Source organism: Ambystoma mexicanum, chromosome 9 (assembly GCF_040938575.1).
Source record: "Ambystoma mexicanum isolate Mex_15411 chromosome 9, UKY_AmexF1_1, whole genome shotgun sequence".
NCBI classification, from domain to species: Eukaryota; Metazoa; Chordata; class Amphibia; order Caudata; family Ambystomatidae; genus Ambystoma; species Ambystoma mexicanum.
The window spans coordinates 373,533,051-373,559,037 of NC_090931.1; positions in this window are offsets into that span (position 1 = coordinate 373,533,051).

Genomic DNA, 25,987 nt, shown 5'->3' on the forward strand with positions numbered 1-25,987 from the left:
AGAGTCCTAGTATTTATAGTAGAGAACTCAAGGAACAATTCGATATGCTTGAATTGCCTTCCACTTGCACATTGATACAGTATATTGATGACCTACTAATAGCTGCAGATTCTGAAGACGCTTGTATGGAGGGCACTGTGTTGTTATTAAAGCATCTAGCTGAACATGGCCATAAAGTTTCAATATTGTCAACATGAGGTCGCCTATTTAGGTTGTCTCCTGTCAAAGGAGGGTAGATGGCTTGCACCTGAAATTATACGAAGCATCTCTGGTATGACAGTTTCAAATACGCATAAAGAAGTCAGGGCCTTAATCGGCATGGCTTCATATTGTAGGCAATGGATTGCGAAGTTTTCACTTTTGATTAGGCCTATGTTGGCATTAACTACAAAGGATGTAACTATGCCGATATGGATTGTCATGAAGTTTTTGATTTGCTCAAAATCGTGTTTTGTTCGGCGTCGGTTTTAGGCACACCAAATTATAGAAAGGGTTTTGTTTTGTTCGTGCATGAGAGGGATGGGTTTGCCTTAGCTGTTTTGACACAGGAACATGGGGGAAGAAGTAGACTGTGTGGTTATTTTTCCTCCACGTTAGACCCTGTTGCATGCACTTTGCCAAAATGTCTAAGGGCTGCAGCTGCTGCTGCCGCCTCAGTGAAACAATGTGAGGGTATGGTCTTGGGCCACTCCTTTACCGTTTTGTACCCCACTCAATGGATGTTCTGTTAAATAAAACACAGACTCAGCATCTCACATCTGCCATAATCACAAGGTATGAATTGATTTTATTTGCACCTCATATCAAAATTGAGAGATGCTGTTCTTTGAATCCGGCTGAACTATTTCCTTCTTTGAATGAGGAGTGCACTGATAATACATTAAATAACTGTTTGCACATTACCGAACAAGATACAAAAGGCAGAATCGATCTGAGCGATACACCATTACCATCGCCAGAAGGAGAGCTGTGCTGTGATGGTTCTTGTTTTAAACTACCTGATGGCACTTCTGCTGCTGCCTATGCAATTACCACTTTAGGTAGCATTATTGAAAGCAAAAGAATTCCATACAACTCTGCCCAGGCTGCGGAGATGGTTGCCTTGACTAGAGTTTATGGGATATCCCAAGGGCTCAGCGTTAACATATACACTGACAGTCAGTATGCCTTTGGAGACGCTCACAACTTTGGTAAATTAGGGGCTGAAAGAGGATTTTTAACATCTCATGGTACAACGATTCAGCATGGTCCCTGGATAGTTCAACTGTTGTCTGCATTAGCTCTTCCCAAACAACTAGCTATATTGAAATGCGCAGCACACCAGAGGGTGACTGACAACATTGGAAAAGGACATGCATTTGCAGACAAAATAGCTAAACAGACTGCTACTGACCCTCACTCACAGATGTATGTGTTAGATTCCATTAAATGGATTGCAACAAGGGTGATGCAGGAGGGCGTTAGTCATGTGACAGGGATACATTCTGAGGCCCAGGAGGAAGAGATTGAAAGTTGGGCTTCGGGACCTGGGATATTGGACAAGGAGGGGTGTTGGGTAGATCGGGAAGAACAGAGATGGATGCCACCTAACGCATACGTAACAGCGATAGTTACTATGGCACATGGACCAGCACACATTAATGTGAAGAACATTTGTAAACACTTAGATGCAGTTTGGTATAACAATAACACTCCCAAAGCTGCAGAACAACCAGCTCAGAACTGTATGATTTGCTTACAACATAATATTGGTATGGGTACACCGGCACCTAAAGGTAATTTTGGACCTCCCAATATGCCATTCGAAATAATACACTTTGACTTCATTGAGATGGAAAGATGCCAAAATTACAAATATGTTTTGGTAGTGATATGCGCCTTTAGTAAACCGGTCAAAGCCTTCCCTCTAAAGGATAAAAAGGATAACACTGCCATGTCAACTGCCAAAGTAATGCTGAAAGAATACTTTCCCCGATTTGGGCTGCCCAGAGTAATTTGGTCCGACAATGGACCGCATTTTGTAGCGGCTATCATGCTACAAGTATGCAAGGTGCTACAGATAGATAAGAAATTTTATTCAGTACAGCATCTACAGAGTGCCGGTTTGGTGGAACGCCATAACGGTATCCTTAAGAATAAACTAGCAAAGATATGTGCACACAGTAAATTAAAATGGCCCGATGCTTTATCGTTAGCCTTATTGTCAATGAGAACCGCAGCGCAATCTAGAACAGGACTTTTTCCTTATGAGATCGTCATGGGGAGATCTGCTAATATATGGAATGCACCTAGACCAAAGAAGTTGAACGAGATAGAATATCCGTTATTAAGTGATTACTGTGACCAATTGACTGAAAACCTGCGTTTGATTTACCAACAGGTTCGAGCTGCTTTGCCTGAGAAATACGAAAGACCTGGTCATTGCATTCGACCTAGGGAGTTCGTTTTGGTGAAGGAATCGAAAGAAAGTCTTCCCTTGCAACTTGCTGGAAAGGACCATGTCAGGTGCTACTGGCTACTCAGGCGGCTGTTCGAGTCAACGGAAGCACCACTGGATTCATGCAATGGACCTGAAATCAGTGCCCTGCCTTTACCCTGAGGCAGAGGGACTAAGGAAGGGGTTGTTGATGATCCTGACTAAAAAGAATTGCCTGTGGACAAGGGCTATTCTGATCAGGGGCTATATTTTAAGCCCAACCCACTTGAGAATTCTACACTCTCTTCAGATCCTGTTTCTTTATTCACCGATCAAACTGTACCCGGAGTCACAAGGTACAATATTTGACCACGGAACTAGATATGGAATGACAATTCTGCTAGATTAGGAAAGTGTAGTTTGTATACTGCACCCACAAGAAACCAACGGCTTTCCATCCAATCCCCTCAAACACGCGGGAACATGTTTTGGTTCGGAATAACAGGGGGGCTGGGAAAAGACTGAGACATTCATAGATCCAGAAGAAGACTACAAGTAAGATAGGCCAATTGGTCAAGTGCCACCAATGGATGAATTTATAAAGCCTGTTTAGTGAGGTTTCTTAATGGACACTAAAACTATGCCTATCTTTGGGGCACAAGTAAATGAGGACAGAAATGAAATTGCTGCTGGAAAGCCCATATCTAGAGGGCTATGGTCAACGAAGGAAAAACTAAACGTAATAACACTTGCAGCCTGTGTTACGATCATTTTAATACCTGTGTTATGGTATCTGGAGAGTTCACATCCACTTAGTATATTGTTGCATACTGTCAACCCCACTTTATCTCCTCTTTATGTGCACCCTCACACACTTTGACCACATGATTTGAAACATTGAGAAGGTTACCACAATAACACACTCATACAAATCATGAATGCCACACATGCGATTTTGAATAAAACCAACTGTTGGGTATGTTCTCACCTACCCCAACACGGTGAGAAAGGTTTGGGATGGTACATCTATCCACTTCTACTGTCTACTTCGAGCTATGCATCCTTTAGAGCTCTGTTCTTTGGGAAGCGGAACGATAGTGCCACTGGTAACTTTGATGGAAAAACATTAATGAATTTGATTGGTTGGTGTTGTTACCCCTAGGATGCTCTGCCTTTGCAAATAAAAGTATGACAAATATTGCATCTACTAGGAACTCTGATAAACATTCTAAACCCTATCAATCTATGATCTCATTTAAAATGGCACCAGTAGGGAACCGGAAGCAGTCCCTCCCTCTTACACCATTAATCATGATCCAGAGATAGTACCATTCTGCTTGAGAAAAAGATGGATCCCTGTATATGGGCACATATGATAAATGTGTGAATACTGCTGTTTTATTAAACGAAAATAGGCCCTTATACATTGGGGTACCCATATATTTTGTCTGTGGTAAAGAAGCATATACTTGGTTGCGGAAAGATGAGAAGGGAACTTGTTGTCTCGGAATATTGTTGCCTGGGGTTTATGTCACATCCACTGCAGATATACTGAAACATAGGCCTAGGAGGGGAGTTCTTAACTCACGAGATATTAGGAGATGGGCGAGAGTATTAGAGAATACTATTAATGAAACTACTGACATATTGTTCAACATGACACTGGAGCAAAAAGCAATCAGATTAGTGGCTCTTCAGAATAGAATGGTCTTAGATGTAATGTTAGCTGAATGTGGTGGTGTATGCAAAATGGTCGGGCCCGCGTGTTGTGTGTACATACCTGACTCCTCCCCCACGGTGTCCCAAGCGATAACACGACTACACATACTTAGTACTGAAGTTCACGGTCCGGAATGAAATTGGGACATAGGAAAATAGGCCTGGAATCTGTTAAAAACCTGGGGTTGGAAAATCTTCTCAGCACTTGCTATTATCAGCAGGGTAATACTATTTTTCTGTTGTTGTATTCAATGCCTGCCCATTTTAAGTTCTGCACTAAGTAGTTGTTGTGCTAAATCTTTGATGAAGCTTAAGCCTGGTCCCCATCCCACTGTAGATGTAACTAATGCCTTGATAATGCAGGAAGCCACTATCAAACAATTCATGTCTATCAATATAGAGGACAGTGATGACTCTGGTTGTTCTGAGGATGACGATGATAAATGGTCACTTGTTTCTAGCATTGTGTTGGCTTAGGCCAAAACGAGGGTTTGTAAAAGTAGATATGTTTTGTATTATAATGTTGGCTAAGCACATACACATACACATTGAACATGCACATAGAACCACGCCATCGTGGTTTACACCATCTTGGCTGCTTTGCTCTCATTTCTGAGTTTTCATTCTGAATGCTGTGAAAGCTCACAAAGTCATCGTTTCGGAAGCTTCCCTAAAATCTGCCCCCATACAGGAATGGTAAGAATCACTGAGCATGCTGAACTCTGCAACAGAGAACCTTGAAGCACTGACACAAAAGTAGCTAATCTGTAAATTAGGTGCCATTCTGTCTTTCCTGACTGTCTTGTTTCCAGCAGATAATTGTGAACGTGCAACCCAGACTATTAAAGCAAAGCACGATTTACAGCATATTCTGTTACTAAAATGAACAAACTACTGGGTAGACATGCAGACTGACCTTTTAGCTTAGCACAAATCTAGATAAACTAACACAAGGAATGGTACCTTCTACTGAAGAACACAATATCTTCCTACATATTTTCTGCTCTGACTCCCAGACAGTAAATAGTCTGCAGGGTGACATCTATCTATCTATCTATCTATCTATCTATCTATCTATCTATCTATCTATCTATCTATCTATCTATCTATCTATCTATATTTTTGTATTGCGCCACCAACCCATAGGCCTCAGGGCGCTCACAAGAGGAGGAAAGGGACAAAAACAACAGAAAACAATATCAGACAAAGAGAACGAAAAGACATGAAAACTGGTGAAATCTAAACCTCATAAAGACAAGCAGAATGAGGAAGAAGATAACGGAGAACTGATTTCAAGTACCGAGAGAGCTACGCTAAGAAGACAGAAATGGACCTATCCTTTATCAAACAGGAAGGTCTTCAATTTCTTTTTGAAGATAGGCAGAGACTCACTATTAGAGAGGTATTTAGGGAGAGCATTCCAGAGAGCTGGAGCCCAAGAGTCAAAGCTAATATCCCCAAATCTTTTCAGGATAGATGGGGGCTGAACCAAGACGGTGTTGCTACTTGAGCGCAAGAAACGGGTGACAGGTTTCTTTTTGATCCTGGTAGCGAGATAGGATGGAGCTTGGCCATGAAGGCATTTAAACACAGTAGTAAGGCCTTTGTGGTGTAAGCGCTGTTTCACAGGGAGCCAATGAAGGCTACGCCTGGCGTCAGAGACGTGCATATTGCGCTTAAGGCCCATTACTGCGCGTGCTGCGTTGTTTTGTATGATCTGCAAGGTTTTGATGTTGGCCTGGGAGGTACCGATCATTAGACTGTTACAATAATCGAGCTTGCAGTTTACAATGGTGGCTGCAATCACAGCAAGGTTCTCAATAGACAGATAAGGACGGATCTGCCATAAAAGTTGAATATAATAATGACACGAGGATTTGAGATAATTGGCCTGACGGGTGAAAGATAGCTGCGGGTCAAAGTAAACTCCTAAGGTCTTTACGGACTTAGATACGGGGATTGTATGTTGGCCAATCAGGAAGTTGTCATATTTTGTGTCAAGTTTCTTCAGATTTTTCTGGAGCGTTCGACCACATGTTGCCATGGAAAATTGCCCACGTTCATGGGTCTTTAGGTCACAAGCAATTACCACATGATGAGCTAACCCAAAGTCGTCATGATATTGTAAAACTGTACATAACATCCATAAGCCCACAAGTTGGCGCTCACTTTTCCTATGCTTGTATGCCGTGCATTTGTAAAAGGCAGTCCGCACTCGAGTGGAAATAAACTGTTGTTATACCTTTGTTCCTTGTGACTGGTGTGTCTTCATTGTTTTACAGTAGCATCCTATTTTTGGACTTACACCTCGTTCTCTCTTCTCGGTTTGCTGCATTTTTCCCCTCGCTCAGCCGCTGCCTAGAAAACGCTGCTCCTTCATGTTTTGCCTCGCTCAAATTGTACTCTCGTGCTCCGCCTTTTATCAGTGTGGGAAAGCTTTATGGAAGTCAGGTGTGTGTTGTCAAAAGTAATTGCCTGACTTTGCCTGACCATAGCAGTGGGACATCTCGGGTGCATTGCTCAGGTATGAGTCTGTTTTCTCCAGGAGCAGGCTGTCTGTGTGAAAGTGTTCCTGTAGGAAAGGGGATTTGGGGGGTGAAGTTCCAATGTATCCTACCTGGTAGGATGGGGTGAAGTTGTTAGGGCGGGACTCCGTGTCTCGCTTCAGGTGTCCCACTCCCACTCATCAAAGACTCCTCACCCAGGTGATCCTCCTGCACTGGTCCACCTCCAGGAACTAGATCCAAAAGCAATGGCCGGGTCCTGGCCATCTGAGTGACAGATCCCCAGGGAATAGCGAGTGAAACACCCTCTGGTTTCTCATATACCCTTCCTCTATGTGAGGTGGATATACTTGGGGCCTCATCACGAGTTGGGTGGTATCCTGGCGGTATTACCGCCGGGATACTGCCCGCGCTAATATCATTACTGCCACCCGGTCCAGTCCCATTAGCGCTGTATCCAGGGTTGGGCGGTAATGGGTATTCCCCATTGGGTCCATTGGACTGCATTTTCTGCTCAATTAGCATGCGCTAATAGCACCGCGCTAATTGCACCCAGAAATGGGTGTTAAGTTGGCACCTTTACTCCCAGCTTAGAGCTGGAAATAAATGCTGCCAGACTCATGATTGGGCCGACCCTTAAATGCAGCGATTATCGCGTTACTGCTGGATTTAAGGGTCACCGCCGCCCAACTCATAATGACCCTCTTGGTCTTTTCCGGGGTCCTCCAACTTTAGAACCTTGGAGAGAACAAGGGGAAAATGTATCCCGAGATTCTTGCATATTCCATGGGTTTCTTTTCCTCTGTTCTGGTAGAGTCAGGGTGTTCCTATTTGTCTCCCGAATGTATCCTATAAAGTGGGATCGAGGGGGTGATTTTTTTATTAGGTGCTCCCTATGTCTTGTGGTAAGCTCTTGGTGAATAGTAGGTTCATGAGACTCTGGGCCTCATTACGGGTCCGGCGGTAACCCTGCTGGTGCTAGTGGTAGGTTGCTGCGAGACCCATAAAAAATTACCAGCACCTGACTTCCCAGTGCCACTGGGCTATTACAAGTCTGGCGGCCGGGAAATCAGGTGCCAGTAATTTTGTTAATCCCCATTCACATAGAGTCCTGTGGGACTCTATGGGAGTGGGGATACGGGAGCACCGGCTCCCATTACAAGTTTGCCTATCATGGCCGCTGCGCCCGGCAGGGTCAGACATGTCGGGCACAGCGGCTCCGGCAGACATACTTGTAGTTTGCTGGTCCGGAAACAAGGGTGCCAGTGAGCTTACCGGTACCCTTGTTTCCGGACCGGCAAACGTATAATGAGGCTCTCTGTCTCTGACCACTGCTATACTGGAGAGGTTTTGGAGTAACAGTCAAATTGCCAAAAATCTTGAGGCATACATTCCCAGTGAGTGGAGAATGCAGGAAAGTCCCTTCCCCACAATGACTTCTTCGTGGAGTCCAGGAATAATGGCCGATAACACCTGTGATTCCCCCCTGATGTTAATGTACATGGGTATCTTGGAATCGATCTCATTATCTCTGTGTACACATGTGACTCTAACTAGAGTCACATTCTCTAGGTCTGTTAATGTGACCAAATCAGCCCTCATGGTGGTCTGTTTGCTGCCTGAACCTATGAGCGCCTTTACAGGTTTTCCATTCACCAGGGCTTTTTCATACATAAAGTCAGCTGAAGACTGGTATAAACATATGCTGAAGGTTTCTAGATCTTCCTCTGGCTCTTCCCACTCGTCTACTTTTAGGCACCCCATTTCCATAGGTTCTTCTTTTAGATTTTTAGAGCAATATCGGGCCAGATGTCTAGTTTCTCTACACGAAAAGCAAATAGAAGGTGATGGTTTAATTCCTTTAAGTTCTTCTCTCTTGCTTGACACTCTACCCCTCAGGTCCAGTCTACTGACTTCTATTCTTTCTTTTGGGATCCACTCTTTGAATTTAGAGAGCCCCCCCCCATTTAGTACCTGGGATTGGGAGCAGTAAGTAGGTTTGTGATCTTTCCACTCCTCACTTCTGTGTACAGAGCGAAAGTGTTTTACTGCATCTGAGTGATTTTGGACAGTCTCAATAGCCATGACTAGTGTGGGTCGGTTCAGCTGCAATATTGCTTTCTGTGAAAAGTGAGGTAAAGAATTGGTAAATTGTTCCAGAATGATAATTTCTGCCAATTCCTCTGTTGTCTTGTTGTTAATCCAGAGGGAGATCATATTCTTAATCTGTTCCCCCAAATCGAGGGGATCTCACCGGGGTTTAATCGAATGGCCCTTCATTTCTGTTGATAGAAGTTACATGTTTGGCTTACCCTTTTGAGTTGTCCCTCTTTTATGGATATAAAGGTAGCCCCCTGGGCAAGGTTAAGTAGCTGGTAGGTTGTCTGTAGTTCGTCTTTCAATAGGGGTCCCAAGTTAAAAAAAAAATAGATTTTCTTGCCATCCCAATTTCTCAGCTAATCGCTCGAAATTCAAAAAGAAATTTGCTAGGTCCTCGCCCTCCTGATAGGGTTGTAGTATCCCTTGAGGTAGTAGGGGTCTTGCTTGTAACTCAACACATTTTGTTACATTTTCTTGCAGATGGGCTTCAGTCTGAATCTGATGGGAAGACAGCTGGGCCATGATAGCTTCAAGGTCGGCCGTGTCTTCCGGGGTAGTAAGGGCTCCCTTTGTGATATTTCCTGAGTCAGAAACAAAAAGGGTCTCAACTTCCTCCAAGAGGGTTTTAAAGTCATCTGACTCCTCTGAGCCTGATTCTGATGTAGGGCAAGATCTGGGTATGTTGATACAAAAGCTGTATCCGGAATAAAATCATTGAAGCACCCATGGTGGAACACTTTATCGAACTAGATCACAAATGTGAAGAAATAAAATGGACAGTGATATATAAACTATGCAGACATAAAGATACCAATGTGGATAAGCCATACCTTTCCAAAAAAGAACAAGAATTCATTTTTTTAACAAAATGTGATCAAGTTGGGCTAATTGAAAATATTGAATGGCAAAAGATCAAATAAGATACTTTTCAGTAATGGTGTACAGACAGCCAGAAGCTTCATTCTGGGGGCCAACCAAGAAGGTGCAGCGGCCTACCCTACAGGGTGACGATTGTGGCAGATAATAATGAAGTAAAAGTAGACCTAATAGACATGATCCCTGAGTACTCCAACCTACAGGTCCCTGCCCATAAAATCCAGTACAATCGTCTACATCTTGTCATCCAAGAGACGCCCCTGCCGAAAGAATCCGCTGGGGACATTCTGAACTCGTACAATCCATCCATATAACTTTACCCGGTTCTCAGCCAGTAGGTCCTGTGTCAACGGTTAGTCCGGACTACACCCAGCCAACCACCTATCACCAGTCCACCCGGCTCTGGTTCTGTGACTGGCCCATACCTAGCCACCCTGCCAACACAGGTCTCCAATCTGTTTGAGACACCATCCACCACCAACTCCTGCACCTTTTACGGGTTTCCAGGTTCCCCTGCAGCTACCAGCACCAGTGCATGCCCTATAAGGTGGCTCTCGGGAGGGGGAGATACCATGGTCACAGTACACACACCATGGAGTGCCGCTGACCTATTTAATATCATTCAAAAGTTTCCCAAGATACAAGAACATCCAGACAAATTCCAAGAGGAACTTCAGGTCATTATAGACTGTTACCATCCCAAGTGCGCACACCTGAACCAATTACTATGAGCAGCTCTTACTGCTGATACTTTACTCTGCTAAAAAAGCGATCCAACTGGCCAAACGAAGAGCCCCCTCGTCCTCTACTGATGGATTAAAAGCATTCACCAATAGATTAGTACAAACTATCCCTGAGATGTGTCATCGGAAGACGAATTCGTAAAAAATCAACGCCTGTAAACAGGTGAGAGGTGAAAATCCAGCGGAATATCTTGAGTACATAAAACAATGTTTTGAAAAGTATTCTGGAATAATTGATGGAGCTTTCTTAACGCTCCAGGCTGTGGTGGCACAATTTGTTAAGGGGTTATATCCAAAGAAATCGAACAGTATAAAATCGGTCCTAATAGGTTGGGAGGGACAGAACTTGACTGAGGTGTTGCTAGTTGCACAGCATTTCCATGAAAAAAATCAACAGCAAAAAAAGGAAGCCAAGTTTATGGCATTACAGATACAGCCATTACAACCTTCCCAGGGACGCTGAGGGTTTAGTCCAATGTCCAGAGTTGGGGAAAGGAGAGAGGTGCTTCTCAGCCACCCAAACAGGGCCAGGGTAACGAGAGATATTGCACACATTCTTACAATGACCAGTGCAATTACAGTAGCATTTGGGCACTGGAAAGCTGAATGTACGATTCCACCTCAGTATGACGGTCGAGTCGATCAGTCAACTGCACCGATCACGTAGGCTGTGCCCCGCCTTCACTGACATCACCACAGAATGATCATTAGGACTGCCAAGAGGTTCCAGAACATTTGCACCACTCAAACCACTTAATTATGCTTCTCCCTATGTTGATTGTAATATTGCTGGCTAGAAAGTATCACGCTTGGTTGACACAGGAGCATCACACTCAGCACTAAATACTTCCACATTTATGCATCCTCACCCTGTATCTCCCCTGCTTATGGTCACACTGGGCCCTATTTCAGATAACCATGCTTTCCTGTTCCCATGTTAATTTGTTTGGGCTAGATTTGTTATGTATGTTGAGTTGCTCTATTTACTGCTCCCCTGACAGCATATTTGACATCCCTGCCCACGAGAACATGAGGTTTTGGCTGTGCTACAGGAGATTATTCATTCAAACTCTGGTAACCGAGACAGCATTCCATTGCTGCAGCAGGGAGTGTTGTAACAAGTTCCAGCCAAATTATGGTCTACCGACGCAAGTGAAGCTGGCTACATGTTGAATGCCGAGCAAGTCAAGATCACCCTGAACCCAGCCAAACCTCTGCCATGTGAGCCTTAGTATCCCATATGTAGGCAGGCAGAAGGTGGCATGTGTCCTGTAATAAAGTCCCTGCTTGAACAGGGTATTATTGTACCTACATAAAAGCCCTGTAATACCCCGATTCTGCCCACCAAGAAGACAGGTGAAGAAGTCTACCGTTTTATACAAGACCTGAGGGCAATTAGTACTGCTCTCCTGCCAGCCTTTCCGGTGGTCGCTAATACAGCCCCCATCCTTTATTGTATCCAGGCGTCAGCTGCCTATTACACTGTTTTAGATTTGTGCTCTGCATTTTCCTCCATTACGATCCACTCTTATAGTCAGTACCTGTTTCCCTTTAGATATAAATCAGCTCAGTATATGTTCACAAGTCTCCCTATGAGGTATGTAGAAAGCCTCATCCTGCTCTCACAAAGCCTGAAGAAGGATCTTGACTTTGTAGTGTTCCCAGGAGGGTCCGCGCTGGTGCAGTATATAGACAATATGCTACTAGCCACCCCGCCTTAGAAGCCTGCGAGCAGGACTCCCTCACTTTGTTGACAGCGCTTACTGAAAAGGGTCACAAGGCATCTAAAGACAAGCTACAGCTGTGCTCACCCCGTGTGCGATATCTGGCCTTTAGATTTCAGCTGGGGAAAGGCACCTGTACCAGGATTGTATTGTGGCAATCCAGAAGGTTCTGGTGAGGACACCTAATGCCCTGAGAGCCCAATTAACGGCAGTGGCAACTTATTGCAAGGTGAACCATTAAAACATTTATAACAAGCTTCATTTAGCGTTTTCTTCATACAAAAACACAATGGCCGATAATATACTGGGAGCATCACCAGACATCGATCTTTGATGCAGAAACAGCACATTCAGTGTGCCTGAATAACTGCACCACTGACGATCCTTCCACAGAAGCCAAGCTCAAGGTGAGCATTGTTGGCCTCCCCATATGTCGGCAGGAGCATCGGCTACTCTCCAAGATGGCGCCTGCAACCCATGCTCTCCAGCATGGGTCTGATGCAGTCCTTTCCCCTCCTCCGCTTTCCGCTGATTGGCACACTCCACATGACAAAGAGTCCCTTACAGGGAGCTGGCAGGAGAAGCCAGCCCCTTTAGAAGGCCCACTTTTAAGGCCTCTGCCCTCTGTCTGGGAGCATAACCAGACCTCGATTCTTGATGCAGCAACAGCACATTCAGTGTGCCTAAAAAACTGCACCACCGACAATCCTTCCAAGGAAGCCAAGTTCAAGGTGAGCATTGTTGGCCTCCCCGTATGTCGGCAGGAGCATTGGCTCCATTCCAAATGTTGGATAAACGCCTCACTATCCCTACACTGATGAGGATTTCCCTGCCTAAAATAGACTAAAGGAAACACTGTAACAAAAGGTTTATGTCTCTCATACTTGAACATAGAACAACTCAACAAGGTAATATATGGCAGTTAGTTCAAAACCAACAAATATAACAGTTACGTTTGCATCATAATAACTGTCTCTCCTTATAATTTGGGCGAATTCCCCTTTCCCAGATTCAAGCAGAATTATGTTCAACAGTTCCAAAAGAATAAGGAAATCATGTCTTGTATCAAAGTTCCAATGCAGTGCTTTTGATTCCAACTTGACAACCAAATGTTCTAATACCTCAGAATTGTTCAACAAGGTTTTTCTTCCTTACACTTGTAACACAAAGAGTTTGAAACAACTTCTCATAAACCAAAAACACTTCCTTAGTTCATTGGGATCAACAGAAATGATCTTTGTCGGGATTATTCTGCAACAGAACACTTGCTTTGACAATGTTAGATAATTCTGAAGCAGTTCACACAACACTTGCTTCAGCAATTTAAGTTTGTCAGGATGATTGTGTAATACTTCATAGAGACATCTTAGTGGTTCTACCCCTTCTTCTTCACAGCTTTGCACCACCACAACACAGTACTTCTTAGACTCCACCTGGTCCACTCACCTGCGAGGCCTACTACTACAAAGTGATCTGCTCTAGCGTACTCTCCTACAAGAAGATAATAAAGTGCTACAAAGTCTTCTGACCTGGTGTACTCTGCTGCCAGGCCAGAATAAACTGCCAGCTACAAGTACTTCTGTGGTAAAGGTTACCTTCCACCAAATTAGCCATGTCTTTTTGCTCCACAGCATCAAGTTTACGAATTTCTTCAGGGAAAACAAGAACCACACTCAATGTATTTATTTATTTTATTGGCCATTTGTACGGCACCTATGTACAAGGGGTTCCAGGCGCCAATGCAGATTATACTCCACTCTTTCTGAATACCATCTACCAGAAGGGTATCCTTCCTGCCACTCTTGCCTCCCCACTTCTGCATTAACCAAATGCTGATAATGTTTCTGTCTCACTCTAACACTTCTTTGGCTTTGACAATGTGGGTTTAAGCGAGTTCCTCTCATGAGCTTCTTCATATATGGGCAATAGGTTTTACAAACATTGGGTTTCTCATGTGCCCCCTCTTGGCTTTGGCACTGGTTGTTCTTTTCAACTAAACCTGTTATAGATCTCTTTTGGCTTTGGCAATAATTGTTTGTATTGGTTATTCAAATTCTTTCCCCCTCGTGTTGCTGGCTTTTAATCTGACATACATGTATACAATCACACCCTTTTGATCTGGTGATTAAGCTCTTATTATTCCACTTGCTCTTTTTTTAAGTCAGGTTGGTTTACAAAATAATTATTTGTCTACTTAATGGCAGTTCAGTATTCAAAAACACATTTTTTTATTTCACTGTGCTTGTATTGTTTCTAAGGTTCAGGCACCCAGACTTGGCAAGCGAGCGGTTAAGAGTGCTCCAGTGTCACAATCTCTTATAGAACTCACCGAGTCTGGCGTGTGCGTCCGTTCGCCTCGCTGTCCTTCACTTCTGCAGCTTCTCAGAGTCTGGCAGCTGCTTCCTCCAGTCTCCTGTGGCCCGTGCCACTCGAAAAAGGAGCTTTCTCTTTTCCATATGTTCTCTGGTGCTCGACTTCTGGGCGGATCCTGCCTCACTTCGGGGAAAGCATTCAAAGATGATGGTTCCCGCCGCGCAACCTCTGCAATTTCGGTCTCCAGGGGGAAAGCTTTGAGCTTCAACGCTTCCCTCTGTGCAACTTCTGCAGTTAAGGTTTCCAGAGGTTGAGACCCTCTCAGGACCAGCAACAGCTTGCCACATAACAGTGGTCCCGGCGTCTCCGTTTTCCTACAGATTCTGCTTCTGGTGCAACATGGAGATACCACAGTTACTCCACCTCCTGTTGCTACTCTTCTCCTTCTCCTTTCTTATGGCCTGAGGGGGCCTTTTATGCCTCCCAGTTTCCCTCAGGTGTGGGTAATTTCCACTAATAAGCGGCACTTTGCGGTTTCATGCCTATGCAGCCCTCTTCTTCGTCCCAGTACTTTGGGGATTGTGGGACTTGGAGTACACATTGTAAAAATCTGCTTTTCTAACTTTTTCTATTTTACATTAGGCCATTAGACGTCTTGCGACAGATATAACAGGGGGTTTCCCATTCCTCCTGACCTGCTTCCCCCTCATGTGATCCTCCCGCAGAACACCACCCCCAGGGTCAGGATCAGAAAGCGTAAGTCTTTCCATGGCCACATGAGAATGGTCCCAAGCCAGGTCTTCTGGGGGAATCATCTCTGGGTCATCACACCTCCCACACCAACCTTCCCCGCCATTCCCACCATACCTTTTGTACCTGCAGCGGTCCCAGGCATTACAACCTCACTGCCCCCAGTAAATCAGAAGGTTTCGCTGAACTGTACCCTGATTGATGTACACTCCATTGGAGCCAATGCTATCAACATCCATGACCTCATCATTGACTTCCACCTTGACCTGCTTGCCACCCCGGAATCTTGACTCCACAGCACCTCTTGCCCTCTGTGCTGGTTAGCCATCCCTCCCAACTATTACATCTACAGAGCAGATTGCCTAAGTACTCCAGGAGGTGGTGTTGCCTGTATCACCATAACCTCCCTCCTTATTTGAACCATTCCTACGCCCCCATACGCAGCTATGAAACACTCCTCCTTAAAATCACCATTAATCTGCAGTCCACTTTCAACCTCCTCCTGTTACGCTCACCTGGTCTCTGTGGGGACGTTGGGGCACGGTTGGAGCCCTCGCTGGACTTGGCTCCCGTGGATCAGTCTTTGCCCCCAGCTGCTGTAGTGTGGATTGCTCTGGTTGCTGGCAATGCCCTTGGGAAAAAGTAAGAGGCAGTGAAAATGCTGAGGTTGAATTGCGATCCCCCTCGAACCCTTTGTTCGAGAGTGAGATGAGCATGTCTTTTTCAATATGGTCTCACCTGTTGTTTTGTAAGGATGAGCTCTCCGTCCTGCTTCTCATCAGCAGGGGCGCCGTGGAGGACCTAGTTGCTTCACTGGTCCGTGTGTGTGACAGCCCAGTCTGGCTGTGACCAATCCACTTTGTAGGTAAGTGTTTGTAACTATGATTATTGTCCGTATCCTTTGCAATGTCTTTTCCCAATGATTATTGTCTGTGATCTTTGCAATGTCTTTTCCCAATGATTATTGTCGGTAATTCTTATAATGTATTTCTCTCCTCCAAAAGGTGTTAAGGTGGCCATGCAGTGTTGCGGTGTTGGAAGCGGGTCCAAACGGTGCCAAAGGGGAATCGAGCGGGCCCCACTCGAAGGTAAGTAGGGTTTTATGGTTGCATGCAAGGTTTATGTGTTGCACGGCCAAGCGTAAGATGCATAAGCCGTTTCTAACCTGAACGTTCCTTTTCTCTTGCAGGGATGACCTGCTGGCGACTGATGGAGAGCGACGATCCGAGGACCTGTCGGCGGGTGCCAGATGGATGGATCCGTGAGGATGCTGGAACGGGTGAGGATGCGGCCCGACTCCAATGGTTCCGGGAATCGGCTAAGAAGCTACACGCTGCAGGCGATGGGTTTGCAGAGTCAGGTAAGATGCACGCTGAAGATGCAGAGTTGGTATCAGGTAAGCTGCGCTCGAGCAATGGTATGGCCAGAGTCAGGTAAGATGCACGCTGAAGATACAGAGTTGGAGTCAGGTAATCTGCGCTTTCTAGCGATGGTATGGCTGGAGTCAGGTAAGATGCACGCTGAAGATGATGTTCCAGAACCTGATGAGGAGCGTGCTGAGCTGGAAACAGGTAAGAGCTTCAGACGGCTGCAAGCATTATGCTGCACACAGCAGACTAACTCAAAGCACCTGCATGCGGGTGGGGCTAGCTTAAATAGCCTGGCCCCAGCCACTCCCCTTTAGCCCCGCCTTGTGGCTCCACCTTGCCACTGCCACAGACTTCTGCACGTGCCTTCCAATGCTTTCCAATGGCCACGCCCGGCCTGGAAGCACGTGCCTTAATCATAAAGTGTGCAGAGCACACTTTCTTATGAGCCTGGCGCCAAAGCTGCCAGGACTGGGTCCATTTGGACCCTTTGGAGTATATTGGTAGTGGCCCTTGACCAGTGGCCATGACAGCACTCCCCCTCAAGGCCCCTCACATGGGCGTTCCTCTTCCTGGTCCTGGTTTGGGAGGATTGTCTCGATGGAATTGCTTTACTAGTCGTGGAGCATGGACAAATTCGATGGGTTCCCATGTGCGATCTTGGTGCCCATAACCCTCCCAGTCGATCAAGTAGTATAGTTTTGATCGCGCTATCTTGGAATCCAGAATGCTCTTGACTTCATATTCTGGTTCTCCTTCTATGATCTCTGGCTCAGGTGGCGTTGTAATCCGAGTGTCGGGTTTTATTGGTTTTAGAAAGGAAACATGGAACACTGGATGGATCCGCATATTGGCTGGTAGATCCAATTTCATGGCGGCAGGGTTGATGATGGCTTTGATGGGATAAGGTCTGAGGTATCTTGGACGGAAGGCCCGAGGTCCCTTCAAAGGAATGTTTTTTGACGCCAGCCATACTTTGTCCCCGACTTGATAACGCGGAGCCTCCCGTCTGCGTCTGTCCGCAAACATTTTTTGTTGTTTCTTGGCTCTGTTCAAGTTCTCGATAGCTTCTTTAAGGGACTAAGTAATGGTCTTATGTAAGGAGGTGATTGCTGGCATTTCCAATTCATCAAGCGGATCAAGGGAGGATGTCCAAGGATGTCGGCCATTCATTGTGTAGAATGGGGTCTGTCCTGGGCTAGTATGAATAGAGTTATTGTAGGCAAATTCAGTTAACCAGAGAATACTTTTCCAGGACCCTTCCGTCTGTTGTAACATACACCTCAAGTATTGCTCCAGAGTCTGATTGGTTCTTTCCGTTTGACCATCGGTTTGAGGATGGTGACTCGTGGATAAACGAAGATCGATTTGAGCTATCTTATAAAACCTCCTCCAGAAAGTTGAGACGAATTGAGTTCCACGGTCAGAAACCAATGCAGACGGGAAACCGTGCAATTTGACAATTTGTTCTAAGAACACTGTGGCCAGAGTAGCAGCAGTGGGAAGCCCTTTTAGTGCAATAAAATGCACCATTTTGGAAAATACGTCTACCACGACCAGGATTGTGTTAAATCCATCACAGGGCGGCAGATTGGTAATAAAATCCATAGACAATGTATGCCATGGTGATGGTACTGTTAATGGACGCAACAACCCTGCAGAACTTAACTTCTGGGATTTGTGTTGCGCGCAAACACCGCAAGTTGCGATAAACTGGGCAACATCTTTTCTCCAGGTTGGCCACCAATAATTATTTTGGATTTTGCTCGAGTCTTAGCAATTCCAGGATGTTCTTCCACTAACGACTCGTGGTAGTTGGCTATTATTTTGTTTTGCACTTCTTTGTCTTGGATATATAGTCTTCCATGAATATAGGGTAAGTTATCCTGGATGGAGTACTGGTCCCCCTTACCCAACCATTCCTGTTGGGCTGCCTGGTCCATTCGGGATTGGAGATTGATCTTCAAATCTTCCCAACAGGCAGGTGCAGCAATCTGATTTTGAATCCGTTCTTCGGAAATAATGGCTACTGGCTCAGATGGAGTGAAGGCGTTTTTGTCCTCTCCCATACGTGATAGGGCATCTGTTTTGCCATTATGCACTCCGGGTGTGTAAGTAATAATGAAATCGTATTCTGCAGAGAAAAGAACCCAGCGAAGCTGGCGTGACGATTGGGCTTTAGCAGTTTTCAAATATTGTAGGTTACGGTGATCTGTGATAACAGTGACTGTGTGTCTTGCCCCTAGAAGGTAGTGCCTCCAGGTTTTGAAAGCTCCCTTAATGGATAGTAGTTCCTTGTCTGTGATTGCATAGTTCATTTCTGGCGCGGAAAATCTACGGGACCAAAATGCTGTGGGATGTAGCTGTCCTGTCTCTGGGTCCTTTGTGATAACACTGCCCCCATGGCAACACTGGAGGCGTCTATTTCAACCACATAATGCAGGTCAGGCCGGGGATGTCGCAGAACAGGTGCTGAGGTGAAGGCCTGTTTTAATTCCTGGAAGGCGTTCTCTGCTTTGGAAGACCAGAAGAATTTTTTATTCTTCCTCAGGAGAAAGGTGATTGGGTGGACGATCTGTGAAAATCTTGGAATAAATCGTCTGTAAAAATTAGCAAACCTGAGCACCCTTTGCACTCCTTTGGTAGTTGTTGGGGATGGACACTGAAGAATAGCATCCACCTTGCGTATGTCCATATGAACTCCTCGCGGGTTAAGCATGAAGCCCAAAAACTTGACATCCATGACATGGAAGAAGCATTTTTCTAATTTGGCAAACAGCCTGTGCTGACGAAGCTTTTCCAGAACTGCCATCACATGGCCAACATGGTCTTCCTGGATGTTGAGTAAATAAGGATATCATCGATGTAAACAACGACGCAGACTTCCAACAGTTCGTGAAGCTGATCGTTCATGACGAACTGGAACGCCGCCGGGGCATTGCATAGCCCAAAGGGAATCACTTGATACTCGAAAAAAGCCCATATTTGGTTCGGAAGGCTGTTTTCCACTCGTCGCCCCTTTTAACTCTCACGAGGTGATGTGATCCTCATAGGTCTAGTTTTGTATAGATTCTAGCATCCTTTACCTGATCAAGTAATTCAGGGATGAGTGGCGTAGGGTATATGTTCTTAACAGTGATTTGATTCAATGCCTTATAATCTATACATGTTCTGAGGTTGCCCTCCTTCTTGGGTACGAAGAAGAGAGCCGAGGAGGCAGGAGACTTAGACGGGCGGATGAATCCGTTAGCTAGGTACTGATCTAGGTAAGTCCTCAGATGTTGATTTTCTTGCTCTGTTAGAGCATAAATTCGACTGCAAGGGATTTGCGCTCCAGGGACCAGATCGAACTGGCATTCTTAAGGCCTTTGTGGAGGCAGGGTGTTTGCTTGCTTCTTTTGGAAAACATCCTGATAGTCCAGATACTCAGGGGGTAAGGCACCAGAGAGCCCTAGGATGGATTTCGTCTTGACGCATTCTGGAGAAAAGGTCAGTACTCGCGTTTGACAGTCAATCCTGGGGTTATGGGTTTCTAGCCACGGCATTCCAAGGATCATCTGGAACTGGGGGACCCCAATGAGATCAAACGAAATGTCTTCCCAATGACCGTCCTGAGCCATCAGCATAACTTTGTTGGTATGTTGCGTCACTGGGCCGGATGACAACTGAGAGCCATCCACTGCAGTGACGTTTTCCGATTGTAGCTTCTGCTGAAGGGGAAGGCCTATCCGTGCGGCCAGATTCTGATCGATGTAATTGCCCACCGCTCCACTATCAATATACGCTTCCAAGGCATGCACCTTTGATGGTTGCTGGTGGTGGACCAAGAGGACCGGGATGACCAGGTGTGAAGTCTATACTACTTTCTTCATTTCGCTCGACAAGTGGACCCCTACGCTTGCCGGGCGTTGGAGTTTTCCGGGGTTTGTTCTTTTTCCTCATTGCAGTTGTCCGTTGCACCTACTGTTTTCTTGGGAGGTTTTATTGGGCAATCCTGAAGGAAATGTCCTGCCTTGCCGCAATATAAACAGAGTTGTTGTTGCCTCCTTTTTTCTCTCTCTGCCTTGGAGATAGGAGCCTGTAATCCCCCTATCTGCATGGGCTCGGTTGGCTCATGAGTCTTGACTTGATTGTCCCGGGGTCGCATATAGACCGATCTCCCTTCAGTTCTTGTGCGGTCCATTTTTCTGACTTGCAACCTATGGTCCAATTGTACCGTCAGATTAATGTACTCTGCACAACACTCGCAAGGGTTAACTACTTGGGCTAGTACATCCTTTAGTTCCCCACACAATCCCTGATAGAACAGTGTGGTCCTCTTTTGTTCGGCAAGTTGGTTTATGCTAAGAGACGATTAAAGGTGGCAATGTATGTCAGCAGATCATGGCTTCCCTGTCTGAGGGACAAAAGTTTGTTATCTAGTGCTTGTCCTTGGATGTGCCTAGCAAACAACTTTTCCAATTCCCGTTGGAAATCTCCAAAATTGCGAAGTAGTGGATCATCCTGGTTTACTAATGATATGGACCAATCCGCTGCGCTGCCTCCCAAATATGAAAGTACAAAGGCAACTCTTGCACTATCGTTAGGGAAGGCCCTAGGGCGACACAAAAAGTGAAGACGACACTGGTTCATGAATATGGCATATTTGTTGGGATCGCCAGTGAATTATTTGGGCGGGGCCAAAGGCACAGCCCCCGGGATTACCACTTGGACTGGTGGTGATGGCTGCGGCGGCAAAGGGGTTGGCGCGATTCCGGGTAGTGGAACCTGCCCTGCATGAGTTTGAAGCATCTGCCTCGACAGATTGTCAATTTGTTCTCGGGCGACAATAAGGTCTCTCTTTAAGGCATCAGTCTCTTGTCTGGAGGCATGCACTTTGGCTCGTAGTTCCCCCAGCAATTGGGCTAACAAGTCAATTTCCGAGTTTTCCATAATGCCCAGGCAGAGGTTCAGAGAGGCTTTGCGTTCTGTAACGCTCACCTGGTCTCTGCAGGGACGTTGGGGCACGGTTGGAGCCCTCCCTGGACTTGGCTCCCCTGGATCAGTCTTTGCCCCCAGCTGCTGTAGTGTGGATTGTTCTGGTTGCTGGCAATGCCCTTGGGAGAAAGTAAGAGGCAGTGAAAATGCTGCGGTTGATTTGCGATCCCCCTCGAATTCTTCGTTCCAGAGTGAGATGAGCATGTGTTTTCCCATATGGTCTCACCTGTTGTTTTGTAAGGATGAGCTCTCCGTCCTGCTTCTTATCGGCAGGGGCGCCGTGGAGGACCTAGTTGCTTTACTGGTCCGTGTGCGTGGCAGCCCAGTCCGGCTGTGGCCAATCCACTTTGTAGGTAAGTGTTCGTAACTATGATTATTGTCTGTATCCTTTGCAATGTCTTTTCCCAATGATTATTGTCCGTAACCTTTGCAATGTCTTTTCCCAATGATTATTGTCCGTAATTCTTATAATGTCTTTCTCTCCCCCAACAGGTGTTAAGATGGGCACGCAGTGTCGCAGTGTTGGAAGCGGGTCCAAACGGTGCCAAAGGGGAATCGAGCGGGCCCCACTCGAAGGTAAGTAGGGCTTTATGGTTGCACGCAAGGCTTATGTGTTGCGCGGCCAAGCGTGGGATGTTTATGCAATTTCTAACCTGAATGTTCCTTTTCTCTTGCAGGGATGACCTGGTGGCGACTGATGGAGAGCGGAGATCCGAGGACCTGTCGGCGGGTGCCAGATGGATGGATCCGTGAGGGTGCTGGAACAGGTGAGGATGTGGCCCGACTCCGATGGTTCTGGGAATCGGGTAATGAGCTACACGCTGCAGGCGATGGGTTTGCAGAGTCAGGTAAGATGCGCGCTGAAGATGCAGAGTTGGTATCAGGTAAGCTCCGCTCGAGAGATGGTATAGCCGGAGTCGGTAAGATGCGCGCTGAAGATGCAGAGTTGGAGTCAGGTAAGCTGCGCTTCGAGCGATGGTATGGCTGGAGTCAGGTAAGATGCACGCTGAAGATGATTTTCCAGAACCTGATGAGGAGCATGCTGAGCTGGAAACAGGTAAGAGCTTCAGACGGCGGTAAGCGTTACGCTGCACACAGCAGACTAACGCGAAGCACCTGCATGTGGGTGGGGCTGGATTAAATAGCCTAGCCCCAGGCACTCCCCTTAAGACCCGCCTTGTGGCTCCACCTTGCCACTGCCACAGACTTCTGCACGTGCCTTCCAATGCTTTCCAATGGCCACGTCCAGCCTGGAAGCACGTGCCTTAATCACAAAGTGTGCAGAGCACACTTTCTTATGAGCCTGGCACCAAAGGACTGGGTCCACTTGGACCCTTTGGAGTATATTGGTAGTGGCCTTTGACCAGTGGCCATGACACCTCCTGCTTCTTTACCACCAACCTAAATCCCTCAGTACTCCTGAGTCTGACATCTCCCTCCTGATCACACCACTTACGACCTAAACCTAGGCTTTGACGATCGTTCTTACCTGCTCACTTTCTTCAAGACATGAACTTTGTCCACCTAGTCTCATCCTCCACACATGCCAAAGTATGTATCCTTGACTGGATTTTCTCTACCAATTCCCCTATCAACATCTCTGCCATAACTCCTGTACCATGGTCGGATCACTTCCTCATACTGTTCGGTCTCTCTCATTCCAAACCTTCACCTTCCCCTAATCCATCTCCCAACCTTATTCAGAGACCCTTACGTCTACTCTACAAACTCGTCCACACTTCCAGTAAACAAAAATCCTGACGATATGGCAAACTTCTATCAGCAAGCCTCCTCCTATCAATGGACCAGCATGCCCCAATGAAAACTACTGCAGAAGTAAAAGAGCCCTTGAACACCATTCCAGGAAGCACCCCACTCTCGTCAATGGACTCGACCTCTGAAAGCATCCAAGTCCTACAAGAGGGCTGTAATCTCGCACAAAGCAAATTCCTACGATACTAGAATTTCCAACGCTAGCTCCAACGCTAAAGAACTCTTCTCTATATTAAGAGAGTTAGAAAATCCTTTCCCCAACAATACCCAGACAAGTGCGGACAAGGCATGGTGCTCCACCATCCAAGCTGCTCTAGGTAACAGAATTGACCTATTACATAAAAGAATCACTGCAGAAAACCCACAACTTGCTACTAAACCCCCTACCCCAAATACCCAGAGGCTCCCAGACCCTCACAAAGCCATTGTGCTGTCCTCCTTTAGCTTCTCCGCAGTTTCCCAAAGGTATGTCCTGAAAACCATCCAGTCTTTGAAGCCCACTAACTGCAAGGGAGCTGCTTGCCCGGGCCATATCGTCAAGCTCTGTAACGCAACTCTGTCACCTACCATCACTGAATCAGTCAACTTTTCCTTCACGGCCAATTTGGTCCTCATCAGTATCAAATCAGGCTGGGTCACCCCACTCCTCAAAAAACAAACACTCGACCCATCACCACTGTCCCCTTTCTACTTAAAACACTAGATTATATTATATATGCCCAAGTCCACCGATTTCTTGAGTTCCACCACCTCCTAGGTGCAACACAATTTGGCTTCCGCTCGAAACTCAGTACTGAATCAGCCATGCTTGACAAGAAAATTCAGCTAGACAGCATTTGGGACTCAGGCAACCTAGCCATTCTCCTCCTCCTTGACCTCTCAGCAGCGTTCGATCTAGTGGACCATGACACGCTATGCTAGCACCTCAGTACGCACTTCCACTTTGTCACAGAAGCAACCTCCTGGGTCAAATCTTTGCTAAGCGAACGTACATCGAGGGTAGTGTGAGAAACCAGAGGGTTTTCTTCCAAGTAGACCTTAGGAGTCCCTTATTCCGGTGGCCAGGGACGGACTGGCAGTCTCAGATCCCAACCCTGGGGGTGGACGAGCGAAGGAAATATCCAAGGTGAGACGCAGTATTGTGCCAAAGAAAGCTTCCTCAAGCTTTTACAGGTTGCACCAAATCAACCTCCCTTTCACCCGAAAGAACTCCCTTATTCAAATCCCACAAACCCTCCATATTTGATAGATACCCTAGGAGCCCAAAACCTGTTGCACTTAAAAGGAACTGTGCAATATACTAAACTTAGCGAATGCATAGCCCTATGTTATTGATGTTGTCTCATATTACTAAGTCTTATCTGCGCGTGTACTCCGAGTTGACCCAATTTCTGTTGGAAAATACCAATAAACTTAAATATTTTGTTCCTGCTTTCCACTGAAATACTCTTTTGACTCCACGTCCTTCTAGTTATTCTTTTCTGAGCACCCAGTCTACTAGGACAGAACACTACAGTTCCCACAATCCCCTTTGTTTATTTCAAGACAGTAAACCCAGTCATTGCCATCTGTCTCACATATCCTATCAGATTCACCCATCGAAGTTTATCAAACCCCCTGGTACAAACACTATAATTTCATATAGCAACTCTTCCCCTTTCTGTCCCGTAGGATATTTGAACACTCTAACTTCCCCACTTTCTGACATGAACACCTTTGCACAACAGACTAATTTTAAAACTGTTTATCTGACATGCCTCAACCTAAGGGTCAGGCAAAGTCAGGCAATTGACCAGAATTACACATACCTGATGGCCCGTTCCCTTCCCCCCATGGATAAAAGGTGGAGCACAAGAGCACAGGACTAGCAAGGCAGACCGCCCGATGTGAGAGCTCACTCAGCGTGGCAGTTCAAGAGAAGGTGAAAGATGGCGCATACCCAAGGGGTGACAAGAAGAGAAGCGACCTTGCCCTTTCCGATCAAAGACTGTGAATCCTCCACAGAAGGAAGCATAAGACCACAAACAATAGCCAGCCTGTGTTGCGGCAGATGTCTACCGTACGCAAGACCCTCCTCCGCTGATAATCAAGCTGGGGAAGGACGCTGGTCTTGGTGGTACCAACCTTGACTACAAGGATCAAGAAAGGCACGCAGTCCATCAGAGCTGGTGAGTCAAGGGGAAAATCGATAAGAAACTAAACTGTGTTGAACGAAAAGTAGCCAACAGCTAATTTGAACTTTGAAAGGCTTAATGATACATTGATAAAAGAAGGGAAAACCGGCAACAGAGGAGTACAGCACCAAGCGGGTGCTCAAACAGGAAATTCTAGGCGATTACCTGAAGGTAGAAACTACTGTAACCAGAAGCCCTTGGGAAGAGGCGAAAAAAGGTCAAAGTGGTCATACAGGGGTCTTGTAAAATCCTCTGTACCGTCAAAAGTCTTTGACCGACAAAGAACTGTGAAAGCTAAGGGAAGTGAATCCTGCATGTTGAAAATTAACACATGAACTGTGGAAATTAGAAAGAGTGAACCCGGGCGAGGGATGCTAATGAAAGGGGACGGAGTCTGAAAGCACTGTTTGGAATTATTGCTAAAAGTCAACGAGAGTGAACCCGGCAGAGGGAAGCCGACAGCCAAAAGTTGGCGAGATGAATCTGGCAGAGAGAGGCTGACAACCACGGACAAAGGCCGAAAACCTATTTAAAAGCAAGGAGAAGGGAAG